The 12204-nt window shown below is 45.1% G+C and overlaps 1 protein-coding gene across 1 annotated transcript in view; it reads left to right on the top strand.

The window, feature by feature from the left end:
• PDE10A (phosphodiesterase 10A) overlaps window positions 1-12204 on the top strand; it is a 266943-nt gene that overhangs the window by 225859 nt on the left and 28880 nt on the right. The gene's annotated exons all lie outside the window — the stretch shown is intronic.

Raw genomic sequence — 12204 nt, 5'->3', positions numbered from 1 at the left:
GAACCTGGGTCTCCTGCACTGGCAGGCAGATTCTTTATCAGTGAGCCCCCAATGATGTATTCATTTAATCTTCCCAACAGCCCAGCTCTGTATACTGAACAGTAAGATTAGGTTCCGTTTATTTTATAAAGTCTCACTTTAAAAGAGCTGAATATATCATCTTTCTTTTACATTTTAAATGAGTCAAACATTTAGTATTCTATGAACTCTAGTCATCCTTCAGTGACATTACTGGAATTCTGAACTCGGAGAAGATTTTATTAAACTTTTGTAAAGCCAAATCAACATGCACGGGAATTGTCACCCTAGTAATTTAGAGAAATTTGTCTTTTGGAAATCATAGGAGCAACCATGTGAGTAATGAAAATAGCAGAGAAGACTCAGAACAAAATGGCAAAAAATAATCGTCTGGTGATGAGGGTGGCTGTGTGCATCGCACGCAGTCCTTCCTGCAGCCCCATGCCGCCTCATGGGGGCTGTACTGTCACCCGACCCATCGGAGACAGACCGGGGCAGCTGTCAGACACTTCCAACTTCAGACATCTTTTATACCAGCATATCTCCTCATCAATAAAAAGATTGACAGAATGCATCTGTTTAGTTTCAAAGTTGCAGGAAATATAATTTCTACTATATTCTAAATATTGACCTTTATAATTTTAAAATATATTCAGTGGAATCTAGGTATTAGAATAATTTGACATCTATTAATAGTCCACTTCCCTGAAAGAGGGCATGGCAACCCACTCCAGTATTCTTGCCTGGAGAATCCCATGGACAGAAGATCCTGGGAGGCTACAGTTCATGGGATCACAAAGAGTTGTACACAGCTTAAGCAACTTAGCACAGTCCACTTAAAAATAGAATGAGAAACTCTTACCACTTATCATTCTTTTCTCCCTTTGAACATGTGTTTCTGTTACCCCACAAAAGTTTATTCTAATATATGTTGTACTTTAAAGTGTTTTTTAAAAAATTATAATAGTCTAAAACAAACACGTGTAAGGAGTGTTAAAAATTAATTTTGACCTGTAATGTTATGTCATGGACCTCCCAGGTGGCACAGTAGTAAAGAACCCGCCTGCCCATGTAGGAGATGCAAGAGACGAGGGTTTGATTGCTGGGTGGGGAAGAGCCTCTGGAGTAGGAAGTAGCAACCTGCTCCAGTATTCTTGCCTGAAAAATTTCATGGACAGAGGAGCCAGGAGGGCTATAGTCCATGGGGTTGCAGAGTCAGACATGACTGAGCAGCTGAGTACACACTATTCAGTTCAGTTCAGTTGCTCAGTCATGTCCGATTGTTTGTGACCCCATGAACTGCAGCACACCAGACCTCCCTGTCCATCACCAACTCCCAGAGTTTACCCAAACTCATGCCCATCGAGTCGGTGATGCCATCCAACCATCTCATCCTCTGTCGTCCCCTTCTCCTCCTGCCTTCAATCTTTCCCAGCATCAGGGTCTTTTCCAAGGAGTCAGTTTGTGACAAATACCACAGACTGGGCGACTTAAACAACAGAAGGTTATGTCTCTGTGGTTCTGACAGCTGCAATGCAAAGGTCCGACTGCTGGCAGTTTGGTTTCTTCTAGGCCTGTGGCCTCCTGCCTTCGAGTGTCTCCGTGTGGTCTTTTCTCTGTGATCGTCTGTGTTGCAGTCGCCTCTTCTTATAAGGGATTAGGGCCCGCCCTAGTGAAGTCTGTAGACCGCTTTAGTCTCTTCCCTTGGGGCTTCCCCAAGTGGCTCAATTGGTAAAGAATCTGCTTGCAATGCAGGAGACCCAGGTTCGAGCCCTGGCTAGGGAAGATGCCCTGGAGAAAGAAATGGCCGCCCACTCCAGCATCTTGCCTGGAGAATTCCATGAACAGAGGAGCCAGGCAGTCCATGGTATCGCGAAGAATCAGATACAACTGAATGATTAACTTTTTTTTTTAGCATTCAACCTAGAGTCGTTCCTTATTCTGTCTTTTGTGTCCTAGGCATTTTGAAGTGTATAGTGAAAGTGAAAGTCGCTTAGTCATGTCCGATTCTTTGCAACCCCATGGACTGCATGAAATTCTCCAAGCTGAAATACTGGAGTGGGTGGCCTTTCCCTTCTCCAGGTGATCTTCTTAACCTAGGGGTGAAACCCAGGTCTCCCGTATTTCTAGTGGATTCTTTACCAGCTGAGCCACAAAGGAAGCCCAAGAATACTGGAGTGGGTAACCTATCCCTTCTCCAGTGGATCTTCCCGACCCAGGAATCGAACCAGGGTCTCCTGTACCTCAAGTGGATTCTTTACCAACTGAGCTATCAGGGAAGCCCTTTTGAAGTGTATGGACGGGTTATTTTGTAGGGTGTTTCTATTTTGGTTTTGTCTGGTGTTTCCTCATGGCTCTCTCGAGGTAATCATTTTGGCGGAAACATCTCAGAAGGCTGTGTTCACAGTGCCAGCTGCAAGCAGGCTCTGGGAAGGAGGTGTCTGCCTGGTTTCTCCACTGAAACATCCTTTCCCCCTGTTGTCACTATTTCAGAAGAGAGTTTACACATAAGCCTGGATATTCTTTGCTGGATCTTTCTCTCTCTGTGTCTCTCTTTGCATGTCAGAACTTCCTCCTAACTCCAGAGAATTCCTTCCAGCTACTTTGTCTCCGCCTTTGGGATATTGCTCTCTGAGAATGTGGCTCCCACTATTTCAGCATCAAGTTTATTTCTACTTATCACGTTTACTTTTTGGGAAGCCCTAAGAGTTGCAGATATGCCGATGACACCACCCTTATGGCAGAAAGTGAAGAAAAACTAAAGAGTCTCTTGATGAAAGTGAAAGAGGAGAGTGAAAAAGTTGGCTTAAAGCTCAGCATTCAGAAAACGAAGATCATGGCATCTGGTCCCATCACTTCATGGGAAATAGATGGGGAAATAGTGTCAGACTTTATTTTTTTGGGCTCCAAAATCACTGCAGATGGTGATTGCAGCCATGAAATTAAAAGATCCTTACTGCTTGGAAGAAAAGTTATGATCAACCTAGATAGCATATTCTAAAGCAGAGACATTACTTTGCCGACTAAGGTCCGTCTAGTCAAAGCTCTAAAATTACTGTCTTTTTTTTTTTTTTTTTTAAATAACTGTTCCTCTTAAGTGATTAATAGTTGTCCTACACATCAGGACCTCTGATAGTCTCTTGGCTTGCGTTGACTCATTTCAGGAGTGTAATGACTTTTGAGATAAGCACTGTTGCTTTCCCCTGTAACCTCAGGAAACTTGAGGCCCTGAGAGGGTTAAGTAAAGTGGTGTTTGCAGGGTGACAGAACTTGGGTTAAAATGCAAGCAGTTTTGTTTTTAAATTTTTAAAACTTATTTATTTAGGCCTACTGAGTCTTCATTGCTGCAGGAGGGCTTTCTCTAGGTCAGGGGCGGGGTACTCTCTAGCTGTGTGCGGGCTGCTCACTGCAGTGGCTGCCTTTGGTGTGGAGCTGGGGCTCTAGGCCACGCGGGCTTTGGTAGTTGCACTTCCCAGCCTGTGCTCAGTAGCTGTGGCACACGGGCTTAGTTGCTTCACGACTCAGGGGATCTTCCCAGACCAGGGATTGAACCCGTGTCTCCTGCATTGGCAGGTGAAATCTTTACCAGTGAGCCACCTGGGAACTTTGCCTAACTTTACAGCTTCTCTGTAGAGAGGATCAAACGTTTTAATAAGAAGCTGTTTTTATTATTGCAGTGAGCCTAACTGCAGAGAAGGCAATGGCAACCCACTCCAGTACTCTTGCCTGGAAAATTCCACGGACAGGGGAGCCTGGTGGGCTGCTGTCTATGGGGTCACACAGAGTCAGACACGACTGAAGTGACTTAGCAGCAGCAGTAGCAGTCAAGGCTATGGTTTTCCCAGTGGTCATGTATGGATGTGAGAGTTGGACTGTGAAGAAGGCTGAGCGCCGAAGAATTGATGCTTTTGAACTGTGATGTTGGAGAAGACTCTTGAGAGTCCCTTGGACTGCAAGGAGATCCAACCAGTCCATTCTGAAGATCAGCCCTGGGATTTCTTTGGAAGGAATGATGCTAAAGCTGAAACTCCAGTACTTTGGCCACCTCATGCGAAGAGTTGACTCATTGGAAAAGACTCTGATGCTGGGAGGGATTGGGGACAGGAGGAGAAGGGGACGACAGAGGATGAGATGGCTGGATGGCATCACTGATCGATGGACATGAATCTGAGTGAATTCCAGGAGTTGGTGATGGACAGGGAGGCCTGGTGTGCTGCGGTTCATGGGGTCGCAAAGAGTTGGACACGACTGAGCAACTGAACTGAACTGAACTGAACTGAAGAGCTGCTTTCATCTGGAGTCGATGGAGCAGGAAGAGTTTTATTATAGCGATTGCTCTTGATCTGAACTCCACATGAGCCAATATGCCAAGGAGTATGGCCGCCCTGTCATCAAAAACTGTTTTTAATGATCTGTCAGCTGAAAATTTATTTAGGTCCACGTTCAAGTACCTTATGAAAGCTTTAGAAACCACTTTTAGACTTTAGTAACACCAGTATTTGATTTAAGAGATTTTCGTACTAGTGAAACTTGAGAAGGGGGTGATTTGAAATGAGAGGTGGGAAAAGAGCATTTTTAGGTAAGAGTCCAGGTGAAAATTAAGGCGGTGGAACTTGATCTTCTTGAAACCCGTCCATGTTTCTGTGCGTCCCTTGAGGACTCACTGAGTCCGTCCCAAGGAGGGCACTGTGAGGCCGGATCAGCAGTGCTGTTGCTGAGCTCACCCAGGGCACTCAAAGCTCTCCTTAGCAATGAATGTTGCATCAGACACCTGGACTCAACCACGGTCTAACGATCATACCAACCCGAATACCAAGGTGAAACAAGGAAAAGAACACTCCTCTGCAAAGTCGTGAATAAGCTGACAGGCATTCTGTTTTTATGCTGGGGCAAAGCTAGTAGAGTTCCTTTATAGTGAAGCTGACTTGTAGCTTTTTATGAACACTTTGAAACTCACCGAAACTGTCTCTGCTCTCCTGTCATGCCAGATAGGGTATGGGCCACAGGTTCATAGAGTGTCCGCGCCCGGTGGCAGGCTCTGGGAGTAAACCTCTCTTGAACCGAGCAGACCTATGCCTGGTTGTTGCCTGAAGGTGCGTGTTGAAACCCAGGTGGCACAGCGTCAGCTCTCTGTATGGAGTTAATCGCCGCTTTTTAAACTGCAGTATATCTTCTCCCCACGAGAGCTTATAAAATCTGCATTGTTTCTGACAGTGCCTCCAAACTCAGAAAGCATGACAGCCTCTGATCCCACAGCTCAGGGGCACCCCCACCCCCGCCCTGCCCTCTCCACGTGCCTTCCCGTCTAGGGAGCAGCTGGAACTGGAGTTGTTGCTGTTCAAGGCAGAGGGAAGACCAACGTACTGCCCTTCTTTACAGTAACACTGGCTTTGTTGAGGCAAGCATCCTCCTAAAGAAAAAAGAAAACGCAGAGAGCGCCCACTGTGTGTCAGTGTCTGTAAGCCAGCAATTGGTTTCTTTGCAAGAAGAGTTTCCTGTCAGAGCCTTCTTCAGGGGAGGATGTCAGATCAGAGACCTCTAGAGTAAAGACCAAGACCTGGATCCTGGTTCCTTTGTTAGTCCCAGAGCTATCCCGAGGGAGGCTGTGATTAGCTCCACTTGATGTGAGAGAGGCAGATACGTGGATGAAGTGACCAGGGGAAGGCCCCGCAGCACGTGTGTGGCCGGCCCGCTTTGGATGTGGCCCTGGAGTCCTTGGCGCACTGCTCTTGACTTGTCCGCAAGAAAGACAGCGTTCTAAACACTTCCATCTCAGAGCTAGTCAAGGAGAAAAAGTCACTTCTCTGCATCTCAGTACCGTGGTCTCCATAAACTGGAATAGGCGTGCAGGCAGAGGAAGCCCACATCAGATGCTGCATTTTTTCGATGGTGTATTTTTAGCCACTTGATTCTCTTTTATCAGCTCAGTTCTTAGCGGAGACGTCAATATGTTGGTTTTTCCTTGTGTTGGTCTCTTCTTTCCTGGATTTCCTCACTCCTCCATTCCTTCACTTACTTGACTTTTACTTACTCAGATCTGTCTGGAATTGCTTCCCCTGGGGGAGACCCAGGTAACCTTGTCTCTCTGCAGGGTCCTCAGCCCAGGAACCCCTCCCTGCAGCCACAGCCGGGCCCCTGGTCCCGCACAGGGCATGGGGCACAGCCTCCGCTGGGCCTGGTGCTGCCCTCGCCCCTGTAGCCCTGCTTCGTGCTGCTGCATACAGAGCACAAAGCTTCCTGTCCATACCTGTGTGGACCATGTCTTCTGTTTTAGGATTATTTAGGGGGCCACATTAACTTCATTAATGACATCATTTAATGCCATTGACATCACACTGAAAATCCGCACTTTAGCAGATATCTCGTCAGTTAGGTTCGGCGTGTGAATTGAGTAAAGGGGAAAGAGCACCCAGTTTGTATCAGCAGGAGTTGAGCCCTTTGCATCTATGGATTACCTGCAGCCAGTGGTGAGCGGGTAAAGCCAGCTCTCTAACCAAGAAGGGGCCTTACGTGTAGCGCTTCCCAGTTTGTGTGGCGTGCAGACTCCCGCTCGGACAGGCGCGCACCCGAGGAGCATCCTGAGTGCAGACCTGGGAGCCAGGGTGCATCCTCAGCAGGTGGGACGCAGTGCAGAAAGCCCTGAAATGCGAGAGTTCTTCGGCAGACTGAGCCCTCAGGAGCCCAACGGTGTGGCCGTGGCGCTGGAGGAGGTGGTCATCACCGGCCACTCAGATCTGTGTTTCTGATTCTGTGCCCACCAGAACTTTCTTGTTACAGTGTCACCAAGACAAAATGCTTGGTAACTGGGATGCTGAGGCTAGATAGAGCAGGCCTTGCTGGCGATTTCCCAGGATTTCAAGTTTCAAATGTCCATCAAAACACTGTTATAAGTAAATATGAGAAAGTCAAGCTAAAGAAAACACCCTTGTATGTTCAGGCATGTTTAGCTGCTCAGTTGCATCTGACCCTTTGCAACCCCGTGGACTGTAGCCCACCAGGCTTCTCTGTCCATGGGATTTTCCAGGCAAGAGTACTGGAGTGGGTTGCCATTTCCTTCTCCAGTGGATCTTCCCGACCCAGGGATCAAACCCAGGTCTCCCGCATTGTAGACAGATGCTTTACCATCTGAGCCACCAGGGAAGTCCTATTCAGTCCCTAAGTTGTGTCCAGCTCTTTGCGATCCCATGGACTGCAGCATGCCAGGCTTCCCTGTCATTTACTATCTCCTGGAATTTGCGCAGACTCATGTCCATTGAGTCAGTGATGCCATCCAACCATCTCATCCCCTGTTACCCTCTTCTCTTGCCCTCAATCTTTCCAAGCATGAGGGTCTTTTCCAGTGAGTCAGCTCTTCGCATCAGGTGGCCAAAATATTGAAGCTTCAGCTTAAGCCTCAGTCCTTTCCATGAATATTCAGGGCCGATTTACTTTAGGATTGACTGGTTTGATGTTGTTGCTGTCCAGAGGACTCTCAAAAGTTTTCTCCAGCACCACATTTCAAAAGCATCAATCCTTTGGTGTTCAGCCATCTTTGTGGTCCAACTCTCACATCCATACATGACTACTGGGAAAACCAGAGCTTTGACTAGACAGACCTTTGTCAGCAAAGTAATGTCTCTGCTTTTTAATATGCTGCCTAGGTTGGTCATGGCTTTTCCTCTAAGGACCAATCGTCGTCTAATTTCACGGCCGCAGTCACTGTCCACAGTGACTTTTGGAGCCCAAGAAAAATAAAGTCTGTCACTGTGTCCACTTTTTCCCCATCCATTTGCCATGAAGTGATGGGACCAGATGCCATGATCTTTGTTTTTTGAATGCTGAGTTTTAATCCAGCTTTTTCACTCTCCTCTTTCGCCTTCATCAAGAGGCTCCTAAGTTCCTCTTCACTTTCTGCCATTAAAGTGGTATTATCTGTATATATGAGGTTGCTGATATTTCTCTCTGTAGTCTTGATTCCAGCTTGTGATTCATCCAGCCTAGCATTTTGCATGATGTACTCTGCATATAAGTTAAATAAACAAGGTGACAATATACAGCCTTGATGTATTCCCTTCCCAATTTGGAACCAGTCCATTGTTCCATGTCCAGTTCTAACTGTTGTTTCTTGTCCTGCATACAAGTTTTTCAGGAGACAGGTGAGGTAGTCTGGTATTCTCATCTCTTTAGGAATTTTCCAGTTGTTGTGATCTACACAGTCAAAGTATTCAGGGTAGTTAATGAACCAGAATATGAAGTCAAATGGGCCTTAGGAAGCATCACTATGAACAAAGCTAGTGGAGGTGATGAATTCCAGTTGAGCTATTTCAAATCCTGAAAGATGGTGCTGTGAAAGTGCTGCACTCAATATGCCAGCACATTTGGAAAACTCAGCAGTGGCCACAGGACTGGAAATGGTCAGTTTTCATTCCAATCCCAAAGAAAGGCAATGCCAAAGAAAGCTCAAACTACCACACAGTTGCACTCATCTCACGCACTAGTCAAGTAATGCTTAAAATTCTCCAATCCAGGCTTCAACAGTATGTGAATCAAGAACTTCAAGATGTTCAAGCTGGATTTAGAAAAGGCTGGGAAGCCAGAGATCAAATTGCCAAAATCCGTTGGATCTTCGAAAAAGCAAAAGAGTTCCAGAAAAACATCTATTTCTGCTTTCCTGACTATGCCAAAGCTTTTCACTGTGTGGATCACAATAAACTGTGGAAAATTCTTCAAGAGATGGGAGTACCAGACCACCTGACCTGCCTCTTGAGAAATCTGTATGCAGGTCAGGAAGCAACAGTTAGAACTGGACATGGAACAACAGACTGGTTCCAAATAGGGAAGGAGTACATTGAGGCTTATATTGTCTCCCTGCTTATTTAACTTATATGCAGAGTACATCATGAAAAATGCTGGGCTGGATGAAGCACAAGCTGGAATCAAGATCACTGGGAGAAATATCAATCACCTCAGATATGCAGATGACACCACCCTTATGGCAGAAAGTGAAGAGGAACTAAAGAGCCTCTTGATGAAAGTGAAAGAGGAGAGTGAGAAAGTTGGCTGAAAGCTCAACATTCAGTAAACTAAGATCATGGCATCTGGTCCCATCACTTTATGGCAAATAGATGGGGAAGAAGTGGCTGACTTTATTTTTCTGGGCTCCAAAATTACTGCAGATGGTGATTGCAGCCATGAAATTAAAAGAAGCTTACTCCTTGGAAGAAAAGCTATGACCAACCTAGACAGCATATTAAAAAGCAGAGACATTACTTTGCCAACAAAGGTCCGTCTAGTCAAGGCTATTGTTTTTCCAGTGGTCATGTATGAATGTGAGAGTTGGACTATAAAGCAAGCTGAGCGCCGAAGAACTGATGCTTTTGATCTGTGGTGTTGGAGAAGACTCTTGAGAATGCCTTGGACTGCAAGGAGACCAACTAGTCCATCCTAAAGGAAATCAGTTCTGAATATTCATCGGAAGGACTGTTGCTGAAGCTGAAACTCCAATACTTTGGCCACCTGATGCAAAGAACTGACTCATTTGAAAAGACCCTGATGCTGGGAAAGATTGAGGGCAGGAGGAGAAGGGGATGATAGAGGATAAGATGGTTGGATGGCATCACCGACTGAATGGACATGAGCTTGAGTAGTCTCTAGGAGTTAATGATGGACAGGGAGGCCTAGTGTGCTGCAATTCATGGGGTTGCAAAGAGTCGGACACGACTGAGTGACTGAACTGAACTGAACTGAATGAACCAGAAGTAGATGTTTTTCTGGAATTTTCTTGCTTTTTCTACGATCCAATGGATGTTGGCAATTTGAACCCTGGTTCCTCTGCATTTTATAAATCTAGGTTGAACAGCTGGAAGTTCTCAGTTCACGTACTGCTGAAGGGTAGTTTGAAGGATTTTAAGCATAATCTTGCTAGCATGTGAAATTAGTGTAATTATATGGTAATTTGAACATTCTTTGGCATTGTCTTTTTGGAATTGGGATGAAAACTGACCTTTTCCAGTCCTGTGGCCACTGTTGAGTTTTATGAATTTCCAGCCTTTTACTTTTACCCTGTGAAGTGTGAAATTTGCTCAGTCGTGTCCAACTCTTCGCAATCCCATGAACTATACAGTCCATGGAATTCTCTAGACCAGAATACTGGAGTGGGTAGCCTTTTCCTTCTCTAGGGGATCTTCCCACCCCAGGGATGGAACCCAGGTCTTCTGCATTGCAGGTGGATTGTTTATAAGCTGGGCCACAAGGGAAGACCCTATCTGAGTCTTTGTTATATTTAAAGTAGGATTCTTTCTTGTAGACAGTGTGAGTTGGGGTTTTGCTTCCTGCTCAGTCAGATAACCATTCCTTTAATGAGGCTATTTAGACCAGGCATGTCTTTTGTTTAGGTGTACATCCATAATCTTGTTATTTGTTTTGTTTGTTCCATCTGTTTTTTGTTTCCGTTTCCCTCTCTGTCTTCAAAAGTTGAATTTTTTAAAAAAATCTGTTTTATCACACAGCTTTTAACTTATTGAAATCTGCTGTTTGACAAATTTCACTGATTGTTACTGGTTTTGAACCTGATTGACAGTATATAAAGATGCAGCTGATTAGTTTGCAAAAGTAACTGATTTACATCAGGGAAAATAGAAATTTATCTGAATTTCAGTCAGAGGTATTAGTGATTAGAGAGCAAAACTGTGAGTGTGATGTGTAAGAACGGGCAGTGCTGCCTTTATTCTGTTTGACCCCACATACTTTTTGGCATCACCGACTCGATGGACACAAGCTTGAACAAGCTCTGGGAGTTGGTGATGGACGGAGAATCCTGGCGTGCTCCCGTGGGGTCACTAAGAGTGGGACAAGACTGAGCGACTGAACAGAACTTTCTGGCATTTTTTTCTCCAGTAGGTGGTGCTACTGGTAAAGAACCTGCCTGCCTGCCAAGGCAGGAAATGGAAGGGAAGTGGGTTCCATTCCTGGGTAGGGACGACCCCTACAGCAGGGCATGGCCACCCCTCCAGTGTTCTTGGCTGGAGAATAGCTTGGACAGAGGAGCCTGGAGAGGTGTGGTCCATAGGGTCGCGAAGAGTCGGACACGACTGAAGCGACTCAGCACAGCACACGCTCACGCACTTTTTGGCATATTTTTCTCCACTAGTACCACTATTTCTAAGTGTTAAATTAAACACCACCATCTCACCAAGTAATAAAGAAAAAAATTTGACAATAGATAACATAAAGTGCTTTATTTCAAAATATATAATTGTTTAGTTTGAGCAAAAGTCATGCTAAGTAAATAAAACTAAATATTTAAAAACTATGTACTTTTAATCTTTTAAAATTTCCATTATATTTTAATTTATAATACAATATATTAGCACAGTGTGTAATTTCTGAGGGGGCATACGTTTATTACACGTGCATCTATGAACTTATTTTGTCAATAAAGAACTTTACAATCAGCAAATTGTCACACTGGCTGGACTAGAGAACTTTGAGATCACCGAGAGCTAAGCTAAATATTTTTAAAAGGGGACACAGAAGAAAAGGCAACTGATGCCTCAGTTTAGTTGTTTGCGTCTCAGTCTGTTTGTGCTGCTCTAACAAAATACCGCGTACTGGGTGGCTTATGAACAGCAGACGCTTATTTCCTACCAAGGCTGGGAGTCCAAGAACAAGGTACCAGGTAATCTCTCCACCTAGATACAATGTCTGGCCTGTCTGAGAAAAAAAAAAAAAAAAAACTTGTTACAAAATTTAAGAAGTCTTTTAAAATGGAGATATAATTTCTTAAAAAGCCGTTTGTGTCTTCAGAGTCGTATGTGGGGGTTTCTTAAGTGTATATGAAAATATATAGTGATGATGAGAAAGATTGGGAAAGATTGAAGACAGGAGGAGAAGGGACCACAGAGGATGAGAGGGTTGGATGGCATCACTGATTCGATGGGCATGAGTTTGAGGACGCTCCAGGAGTTGGTGATGGACAGGGAGGCCTGGCGTGCTGCAGTCCACGGGGTCGCCAAGAGTCGGACACGACTGAGCAGCTGAACGGAACTGAACTGATGGTGATGGTGGTTAACGGGTAGTAATATGCAGTAATAGCAGTTAAGGACGAGTACTAGTGAACCCAGTTGCAGTTGTGATTTTTTTTTTTTAATAGCAGCCTCTGCACTTTAATGACGAGCCGCGCAGGCGTTCGCTCACGCTTTCTGTGTT

This window comes from Capricornis sumatraensis, chromosome 13 (genome assembly GCF_032405125.1).
Source record: "Capricornis sumatraensis isolate serow.1 chromosome 13, serow.2, whole genome shotgun sequence".
Taxonomy (NCBI): domain Eukaryota; kingdom Metazoa; phylum Chordata; class Mammalia; order Artiodactyla; family Bovidae; genus Capricornis; species Capricornis sumatraensis.
Note: the sequence above shows the minus strand (reverse complement) of the source record. Positions and strands in the feature narration are given on the sequence as shown.